This window comes from Eucalyptus grandis, chromosome 10 (genome assembly GCF_016545825.1).
Source record: "Eucalyptus grandis isolate ANBG69807.140 chromosome 10, ASM1654582v1, whole genome shotgun sequence".
NCBI lineage: Eukaryota > Viridiplantae > Streptophyta > Magnoliopsida > Myrtales > Myrtaceae > Eucalyptus > Eucalyptus grandis.
The window spans coordinates 8,541,878-8,552,768 of NC_052621.1; the positions used below are offsets into that span (position 1 = coordinate 8,541,878).

The 10,891-nt window shown below is 39.7% G+C and overlaps 2 long non-coding RNA genes across 2 annotated transcripts; both read right to left on the reverse strand.

The window, feature by feature from the left end:
* Positions 1-3,853: 3,853 nt before the first annotated feature.
* Positions 3,854-6,044, reverse strand: LOC108955469. Its single transcript, XR_001981585.2, has 2 exons — positions 5,299-6,044; positions 3,854-4,591 (listed from the first exon to the last, which is right to left on the reverse strand). It is a non-coding gene; the product is annotated as an uncharacterized LOC108955469 (long non-coding RNA).
* Positions 6,045-7,294: 1,250 nt separating this feature from the next.
* LOC120289033 lies at positions 7,295-9,048 on the reverse strand. Its single transcript, XR_005546972.1, has 2 exons — positions 7,849-9,048; positions 7,295-7,723 (listed from the first exon to the last, which is right to left on the reverse strand). It is a non-coding gene; the product is annotated as an uncharacterized LOC120289033 (long non-coding RNA).
* Between the last annotated feature and the right edge of the window lie 1,843 nt (positions 9,049-10,891).

Here is a 10,891-nt window from a genome sequence, read left to right on the forward strand (position 1 = left end):
AGAAAAAAATTGCAAACTTTTGCCGGTAAAGAATTGTAAAGAAAAGGGGAGAGAGAGAGAGGAAGTCCGTTGGTTTTGGCGGGCAAAGGCCTTTGGGCCCCTTTTGGCGGTTGATGACCGTTAACCAAGTCATATGTTTTCTCCAATGTCGAGAAAACCGTTAACTGCAGAGTCCAGATCCGCATGAAATAGTCTAAAGTAGGAAACTTCCTGGTATGATTATATTATAATGAGAAATTATCTTGAAACTTTTCAGATAGGATGAAGGTGATCTTTTCTTTATCCCTTCAAACTTCTTGATTGTATGACCCCCAAAAAAAAAAAAAAAAAAAAGAAGAAAAACTTCTTGATTGGATATCAGTCAAATGATAATTCATCCATGGTGGGACTGATTTCTCCATGTCCGGGCATCATTATTTTTTAGGCATTTTCTTCTACGGTAGGAATACTCTCCCAAATAACATGTATGTTGTTTGACAAGGAGGTTTATATGCTCTTTGTATTATATACGATCTCTGAACTTTTGAGTTAGATTTTCTAACATGTTATTAGAGCTAGATCCTACTCCTTTCACATGTGTGTCCACCTCCATTATTCAAATTCCATGCCCTACTCCCTATTCCTAACACATGGTATCCTACCACTCATAAGCTTATCTTTTGGGTTGGATTTTTTAATGTAAACATCATCCTTAAAAGAGCACTCGAATCAAGATTTTCGAATAAAACGGCAGTTGTTACATTTAGGACAAGAAATACTTTTAAGCAAGAATGGAAAATTCATGGCGCCATCATTTGTTACATGACATATCCAAAAATATGTAATCGGTCAAGTTTATTCCAAACGATGTGTTGAAACATAATTCAAGATAAGAAGTCATGGCATGGCGAGTAAAATGAACAATCTCCAATGGCACTTCAAGCTAACGAGTGACATGAAGTCTACCAAACTCGAGTGTAATGACAAATGCCCATCAAAACATCTGCCCCTAGCTAGAAGAATAGCACATTCCAGTAAGTATTCCACCTCAAATACCACAGAAAAAGAAAAAAGAAAAAAAGTAATGAGAACAATTGGGTTAATTTCAAAGATGCAGATGGCACAAACTCGAACATTGAGAATTCTTTTCAACCCTAGTTTTCCTCGTCGAGACATTTCACCTGAAAAGTCCGGCAAAAAGAAGGTCAACGTTTGCAGCACCCGGTGGGAACATGCCGCGTGTCGAAAACAGATTCGCGGGCGGACAACAGTACAAAGCCAGCAATGAGAGTGACAGAGGAATATACTCCCACAGGTCGGGATGGAGAGAACGATGCAAGCAGTGAGCCAAAACAATGGGGGCAAATGGTATCCTCCGGAGAATCGACGATTTCAAAGGAGATGACCAGCACCAGCTCTTTTGCCTTTTCCTCAGATACAAAATTGCTGAGGCTGTAGATTCTGCATTGTTCAGCATTGGACTTTTGTGTTCACGAGGTAGATGGCACATAAGGCGCGAGCATGGGTATAATCGCGTCGAATAAGCAGCCGAAAGCGAGAAGGTTTAGGTTGTCGGGAAAGTGACTTCACATTCACAAGCATATGATTGAAATGGGAAATCACTATAAAGGGCTATCTTGATTGTGATACAGCTTAAGTGAAATTGAAAGTGCCCATTAGGTTGGAAAAAGCTGTCCTATGTTGTAGATCTCTATGGGTATCTACCATAAGAGTCTTACCCTTGATACTAAATATTATTCCGCATGACCCACAACCTAATTGTCCAAGGTTGGCCAACTCCTTGCCATAACCTCTAGTGAAATGCCAACAGTCAGAAAATCTCTCGGTACTAGATACGCCACGATTAGCCAGCAGCACAAGCTGTTCAAAAGTTAGCTCACAACATAAATTGAACTCATGACCCGCTGAAAGGCAAGTGACTCCTTTACTATCAAGCCAAATGCCTTGATGGTTCTGTGATTGCACCAATGAATAGTCTGAATATGCAAATTCCATTTGTCACGCTACCAAAGGTAGGTTGGGTTGGCAAAATTGGAATTATATTGAAACAAGAATGGATGCATGCCGCGCAAAAATGTTTGGTGATTGTCGGAAGATCATATTATTAAGTAGAACATGCCAATATACACACAAACATATGAAACAGAGTAAGGATGGAGAAGTTATACTGAATGGTAGAATAGTCAACTTTGTGAGACACCATTAGTTAACTCTCCTTTTACAGGCAGTAATACCTGTTTTTGACAGTGTATACGAATTTTTAGGCCATGATCGGGCTGCGTACGATATCGGCCCATAAATTCAAGAAGCAAAGCCCCTTGATGGGCCGAAAACGATGAGGAATTTAGCAATTCGAGGTGGGAATTTCGTCACGACAGGCTTCATCAGCGACACAGTTGGCCCCAGTAGTTCCGACATGAATCGATCATCCCTTGATCTTGCTGGAGCTGAATATCCATGGTGTGACTCTTTTTTATATGATGGGACGCAAGATGAGGCTAGAAGAAATCTTATAGTATGGTTTTTCTTCTCGAGATAGTGACTCGATTTAGCGTAAACTTTGGAACTAACTTAAGATTAATTGAAGGGGGAAAAGTATGTTTAGCAGTAAAAAAAAATATGAATTTTTCTTTTCTACTTTGGGGGCTAAAGGGGGAAATTGTGCAGGTTCTATGTACCACTAAATCTATTTTCCCATTTATTAAAAATAATTCAAGACAATTGAAATAACAAACTACGATTGAGACGTCAAGAACCAGAGGGGCTATTGCTAGATAAATTCTGCACGATGTCTTGATATTCTCAATTTGCATGTTGATCAATAGGGTCTATTTGCATTCTTTTTTAGCATATACCCGCTCTATGCGCTTGCGTTATTATTTTCCATTCCTTGTGCAATGTTATAATTAAGTAATAATTAGACTAATGATAACTATATTGGAAGGAGAAATAAAACTATCAATATTATTTACTTTTTTCACCATTACACTTCACTCGTTCTAGAAAGCAAACATTCACGAATCGTCAGCTAGGGGGACCGGGTTGAATTGACTGAAAGTTCCCCTCGGATTTTTCGGTTCGCTAAGTTTGAAAAGTCCAAGAAGCGTAGATTGGCCATGGAACTTGGATAAGGTTTCTGATCGCAGACCCATTTGGATATTATGTCATTTTTTAATAACTAAAAATAAAAATTTACTCAAGAATTAGAAAACCAAAATGAGAGAGGCATGAAGTTGGTCCTTGTATCGTAGGGACAATCAAGGAATATTACCAGATGTAGTTTTTAGTGGAAAGTAGGTAGCTAATTTTCTTTTTATACTATTTTTTTACTATTTCATTGTTTTTTTTTTTTTGGCAAGTTTTACTTTTTCTAGAGTATGACAATATAAAAATAATATGCAATGACGGCCAAATGGGTAATTTAAAAGTGAAACAATCCTACTTTTGGCTTAAATATATATTGATTCGGTTTCAAGCGTTTTATCCATCCACAGAACACGACCAAGTTGGCACATAAGAAAGCTCATGCATCAATATCAAAGAAGTCATCAAAAGACAAAAAGAAATCTAATTGACAGATAAAGTAATAGTAATATTTATCTCTACCCTTTTAAACAAATTGTGAACATGTTTATTTTAATTTTTCATTTTATTTTTGCATCGACTAAAATCATAATATCATAAATTGGGTGTGCTGACATTGAAACTCTTAATGAAAAAATGCACTTCATCACAACAAAATATTTCTACTATTATGTATCCTTTTTTTGGTAAGAAATGAGGGTAAAATCCAAGAATTATACCATTACCCTCTTAATAAAACTTGATCCTATTTGATCTCCTATCAACCAAAGAAGTAAGCCTCTTGGTGGCATATCTAATGTTAAAGTGCCATTTACATCGGAAGACTGAAATATCCAATCTGTTAACCAATTTGTACACGAGTGTCCTTCCCTAAAAGTATGTACGATTTTTACCTATTGAAAATACTCTAATATTTTCCCAATCTGAATTAGGAGAGTTAAGTTTGCGAATGTCCAATGAGATTGTCAATTTTGAGACCCAAATAGATGCTCCCAAAGTTCTGCTTTGGGCGAAGAACACACTCCCATAATTTGCGCAAACCCGCCAAGCCAATTGCCTAATTCATTACGATAAGATCCACCTACTGAAGCTGGAGTCGAGTTGTCTTTAGGCCCCCGCCAGCATCGAGTTTGATCCAACTAGAAGGAAGGACGGTTTAAACCACAAACATATCTCGTTTCTCCTTCTGACAAGACAATCTGTTCTCAATCATTAGGCCCACAGGTGCATCAGGAGGAGAAAAGCCCACTTTATTATGACTAGATATCTCTACTATAGTGGTTGCTTGGACTGTTGAATTTCACTGGTTTAAAGCATGCTGCTAAAGAAAAATCTTTCTATGCATCGATCTTGAAGATCTCCTGGTGGGCAAATGCCTCTCGAAGATCTATAGATGTATTCGTGCTACTGCGGGACTGAGGCTTAGTGGGGGTGACAGCGTTATGGTCCCGAGTGTTGCTCTGTCAAAGACAAACTGTGAAGCTTGGGGCGTCGCTTGGTTGTTGTTCTGTGCATGAGTGTCAGAACAGTGAGTTGGCAAAGGTTAGTAGGTGTTACACTTGATGGTCCTGTTGCTCGTACTCGCTGTATATCTTTCGAAATAATTGCCATATAAAAGATGAATTGTCCAAAGAAAAGGGGGAGAAAAGTGATACTCGAGTTAATCTTAGAGCAATTAACTGTGCTCGTACATAAGTTCACATTTAGAAAATCGATTTAAATTACCATATTTTGCCCATAATATGCGGTCATTACTTATCTTATAGCAACTATGAACTTTTCATGAACTTTTTCAGCAAGAACTAAAAGGCTAAATGCTGCTTTTGAATTTACTTCATAATATAAAGAAGAATATGAGCTAGACAACGGATGTTTTAATCCATTACCTAAGTTTACTCTCTCCAATTCATACTTCCTCCTACTAACATACGCATTGATGCGCAAAAGTGAAAGAAGATGCTCTTGGAAACCTTTCACAATTTAAATTGCAGAAAAATAACACGAGATGGCACAATCATATCAAATCGATACCGATATCATGATAACCCTCCTAAAAAGCCATCATAATCTTGAAGAAAACAAAAAGCATTTACTACAAATTCATGAGCTTAAGTCACGTTCATGTTGGCAATAACTTTCCCCATCTAGGAAATAAAATAAAACAAAGCAGAAAGGAAAAGGAAAGAAAGGTTGAGCATCATTCCAAGGACGCACCTATGCAAAGCCACGTGGAAATGGTCCATGCGGAGCTCACAACGAGACATCTAAAGGACGAAGACCCACGCTTGATCTCAGCTCGTGGATGGCCTGTGCTCGCACGGCATCGTTCATCATCTCAAAATGCTGATTGGATGCCCTAATTTCACCTCGGATTTCCCGTTTCTGTCGTGCGTCGAGCGGGTTGGTCCGAACGGCATCGTTCATCATCTCAAAATGCTGATTGGATGCCCTGATTTCACCTCGGATTTCCCGTTTCTGTCGTGCGTCGAACGGGTGGTCCGAAAGAACTTGCGCAAATGGTCCTGTCTTGGCCGTTTTCGATTTTTCTTCATCATCATCTTCATGGGGGATTCTTTCTTTTTCATGGTCGAAATTAGAGCTGATCTGATCTGACCACTGATGAAGGCATTCGATTTATCTTCCCATTCTTTTTGCCTTTTGAGATTGTCACTTGAAAAGGAGCTAATGGGAAAGGACACACGCAACGTGTTCAAAAATTTAAATTTCTTTTTGGCTCTTTCGAGACTTCTATTGAAGTACGCAAAGCTCGAATAAAAAAATAAGAAATAAGTGATTTTAAGGTAGAAACGTCGTACTGTAAAGATGCCATGGGAAAAGTATTGCGAATTGATGGCAAATGTCCTTTTTTTAATCGAAACCAAACGCGGTGATAAAAACATTTAAATATTAATTGGTACTTTTATTTAAAAATTTAAAATTTTAAAATAGTTCACAACGATCTCATAAAACCTCACATGATATTAAAACGCAAAAAAAACTCTAAATTCAATATTTTTCAGGATATTTCAATGATATGGAGTAGATGAATCATGAATCAACTCTATTATTCAACTTTTACCAAAAAAAAAAAAAAAAACTCTATTATTCAACTATATGAGATTTTTTTTTTTATGTTTTCTTTTATAAATATTAAACTATATGCAATGCATGAAATGCAATTATAACCTTAAAGCATATAACTACTAAATGACCTATATTATATGACATGAAAATTATGAAACTAGTTTTATATGAGATATGCATGTTATATTTTTGTGATTTCCTTTGCAAGTTAAATTAGGAGACTTCCTAAAATATATGATGGCCTAAGTTAAATTAGGGAATAATTTATGTTAAATCCTAATGTAAATTAGGTAATTTTCTAATTACTATAATTCCTAGAAAATGCAATTCAAAATTTGGAAAATTTAGTAGATGCAATGCAAATTCTTAGAAAATTTCTAAACGCGGAAAAAATTTCTAAACACAAATCCAATCCCTAATTTTTCTTATGAAATTATTAGGGCGAAAATATGTCAATAATATGAAAAATAGTTTTGTTTAAGAGCAGCGGTTGATCCCTAAGTTTCTACACAATAAAAAATAAATAATTTGTCAATTTTTAGGTATCAACAATATACTTATCTCTATTCTTCTTAAACAAACTATGAACTTTTTTTTTCCTTATTTTTGCATCAACTAAAATCGTAATATCATCGGTTGATGGCCTTGCCAACGTTGAAATCCTTAACGAGGAGCGCGCTCCATTATTGAATCATTGATCGAATGCTGCAGACATTGTTGTCCACAAATATCTCGGGACTGTACTCGAGTTGAATCCTGTTTTTGTTTCCGTGTGTATGTATGGGGCTGCGGGCTGGACGCAAAGGAGAACTTAGCCAAGCGTTATATGAACAAACCAGAGAACGTCAGATCGCCATGCTGCCGCGAGGAAAAGAAAGAACCAGACATCCTGTCGAGATGATTACTCAAAATCATGTTATTTCGGAACGCAATTCATGATTCCACGAAAGAAAGAAGTCTTTTTTCTTTTCTTTTTTTGTCGGGCTTTTCAGATCTTGTTCATTAACAGTGTGCGACTTTTAATATCTGAAAAGTTTCATTTCCTTACCCAAGGTTTCAAGCAGTAGAGACTGAATTCTTTCAGGCGCTTAGGCGAGGGTTAAATTGAAGGAAATGGGATTCAAGATACAAGCCCAATAAAATAATATTTACTTATTAATCCCCCGTCCGACGACGCAAACAAAGAGAACCTTGTTCATCTATTTGGTATGGCATCCTGAGCGGTATCGCGAGCGAATGCAAATCCTTTTTTCCTGGTTCAGTTCGGGTGTTGCCCGGTCAATAAAAAAACTCGAAATTTCTTCCCCCCGCCCAAAGCAAACAAGGTGAAAGGGCTCTTGATGCATGGGCGACAATGGCGGCAACAATTGTACTGCTGCACAGTAGAGGAAAAAGATGGCACCTGTGAAGGAGGATCTTCTGTACCTTGCTCAGCTCACAACGAGACATCTAAAGGATGAAGCCCATGCTTGAAATCTTATCTCGTGGATGGCCCCGATCAAGAAAAACCCTAAATTTCTTCCTCTCTTTGACTGAGGCAACTCGCCGAGCTTTCCTGCCAAAAGTAAACAAAGTGAAAGGACTCTCGATGCCCGGGCGGGCGGGCGACAATGGCGTCCATAATCGTACGGCTGCACAGTTGAGAAAATGACGGCACAGCTGAGGGAGGATCTTCTATACCTTGCTTAGCTCACGAGACAGCTAAAGGATGGAGGCCCATACTCGAGATCTTATCTCGTGAATGGCCCGTGAGCTTTCTGGCATTGCCCTTCATCCGAAACTGGGCAAGCACGCCCTCATTTCTCATTGGATTTGTCAATTACGTCGTGGTTTGAATGTGTGCGGTCCGAATGAACTTGCTCAAGTGGTCCTGACATTGCACAGTCCTTTCGAAGAGACTTACAATGGCCTGTCTCGTCGATTTAGCGTTTTGCTCTTCTTCATCACGGGCGTCTTTCTCAGGCTCGAAATTCGGGTTTCATCTGACGACCATTGATGAAAGCCATTCGGCTTATCTTTTCATTTATTTTTATTTTTTATTTTTGGAATTTTCACTGGAAAATGAGATGGTGATGAAGAATGAAGATTCACCGGGTCACGTTGAAGGGGCTCTTTCGAGACTTTTTCCCAGGCACACAATTTCTCCAGTAAAAAAGAGGAAGTCCTGAATTTTGAATCAGAAATAGCGTTCTGAAAAGATGCCATGTGAGAAGTAGTGTCAACAATGGTAAATGTCCTTTTTTACATTGAAACCAAGTAAGTCCATGCGTCCACAAACGTAAATTTGTAATTCAGATCGAGCAATGGTACATGCATTGAAAATTTTGGCTGAAGTTTTTCTACTATTAAGTGATGCGACGATGCTTAGTAAGTGAACTTTAGTGTAATTTCTCAGCGAGTCTAGCATGTCCCGCTTGCGCTTTTATGGAAAAGATTGACTTTCACCATCAATACGCAAGAAAATTACTCAGTCGAATTTACTCGTTTGATAAGGGGTAAGAGTACTGTTCTCGCGTACGATGCCCCTTACCGTCCCTACACCGGACGGACGATGTGCTTTATCTTGCAGACACGATCCGACAGTCGCGAGGCCCCTCCCCACTTCTCCTCACGCTGTTGACAAGCTAATGATGGAGGACGAGGTGCCGACAAGCCGAGATCCGAGTTCTGGATCGAGCCCGAGCCTCAGATCCGGAGATCGAGCAGGCTCGACCGTGACAGCAGATCCGTTTTTGGAGGCCGAGAGATGAGGCCTCGGGGATTCACGGGCAGGATGGTTCGCCCTATAAGTGGCTAAACCCTATTCGCATTCAATCTTCGCTTGGTTCTCCTTGCCACGAGTGGATGTCGAATCCTCTAATTTTCTCCTTTCCACATCTTTCTATTTTCTAAACCCTCGGACTCTGTCGAAAGCCAGTGCAACTTGTCCAGGGCTCGTATCACCGCACGCGTACCACCTCGTAGATCTTTTCTTATACGTACGCCGATCGTCATGTTTTTCCCCCGTTCCTAAGCCTATTTTCGATCGGATCCTTTCCAAGTTTGAAGAGCGCTAGTATGGGGAAATCGATCGATATCGGTCCTGGGAACCGCACGTTCCGATGGTCCCATGCCTGCATGAATGATATTTTCCAATCTTCTGGATTGCTTCGGTCGATCAGTATGGGCTCATTCCACGGACTTTCTTTTGGCTTTTGATGGGGGTTGTTGTCATTGTTGATGTGCGTACAGTTTGTCTCGTGTGGAAAGCATCCGATAACCATTCTAATGCAAATCTAGGCCATTCGTCGGCAGAGGTTGAAAAATCCGAGTTCCCTGCTTTTTTTTTTTTTTTGGGCGGCCTTACGAGCTGCACGAACAATTGAAACGTGTTGGAAAGTTTGATCCGAATGATTCGTGATGGTTTGGATTTTCCGCTCTCTAAGAATCCTTTTCCTATTTGCGAGCAATGATGACGCTCGCGAGCGTTCAACTCGCGCCCGTCAAGCTATAACTCGATCGGACTTCCTGAGCAAAGAGTTAGGGTGCAAAAGCATTGTTCTATGGGGTTTGATTTCCAACCTTTTTTAAATATGGGTTAGAGTATAAACCGGTACGTGCTAAAATTTTGGTACAATTCGACGGGAATCTCTCAATTCTTTCGAGTCATACTGGACGACCATTCCCTCTCTCTTTGTGAACGCTTCAACTAACCTTAAGAGGGCGTTGTTTCGTAAAACGTGGATAATGCCAATCAACCTATATCGAACTTTGCATGTGGGCTGCGATGAAGCTCATGTAATTAATAATTGAAATGATAGGGTCCGCAGGACCACATGACTTACTGAACCTCTATCTACTTGCCTTTTTAGCCACGTGCATTTAAAGAGGCCTCCCGATTCCCAAGGACACGTTGATATATTGGCCATACGCAGCATTCAATCATTTTAAGGCCAAGACCTCATTCCAGATTTGCCCCTTTACCATTAGATTTATCACCTTTCCATAAGAGAAATAAATATATTAGAGAAAATTCTAAATAAAGGCCTGGATGCTTTCGTTTTTTTCAAATAAAGGTTTGAAGTGGATTTTATTTTAAATAAATGCCTAAAGTGACAAAATTATTCCAGATAATGGTCTGAAGTGACCAAATCATTTCAAATAAGGGCATTTGGTTGGCTAGTAACTTTTCCTATCATCGGAGAAAGAGTATTTTGATAAAAAAAAAAAATTGTAATCATATTTTTTATATATTTTTTTTCTTTTTTCCTCTTCCCTCCATCAGCCATAGCCATCAATGGTCGACGGGGGCCGCCCGCCTCAAGCAAGGGCGAGGGTCGCCCTTGTTGGTGTTGTGCGAGGGCAACCCCCGTCGGCGTTTGGCGAGGGTCGCCTCACCTAGGTTGGGTGGGGCAAGGTTTGCCCAAGCCAAATTTGGCTAGGTGGCCCTCTCACGACGCTAGTGAGGGCGACCCTCACCAGCTTAGGCAAGGGCGACCCTCACTTGACGTTGGTGGGGGCTGCCCTTGGCTGGCATAGATGAGGGTGGCCCTCCCCTGAGTTCGGCGACCTTCGCCATGGCTGGTAGGGGAAGGGGGAAAAAGAAGTAAAAAAAAAATGAAAATGAAAAAAAAAAAGAAAAGGAAAGAAAAAGAAATAAACAGAAAATAGATTAAAAGACGATAATGTCCTTCGGTCTAAGAGGTTATGCCCTTGTTTAAAATTGATATGGACACTTCATACT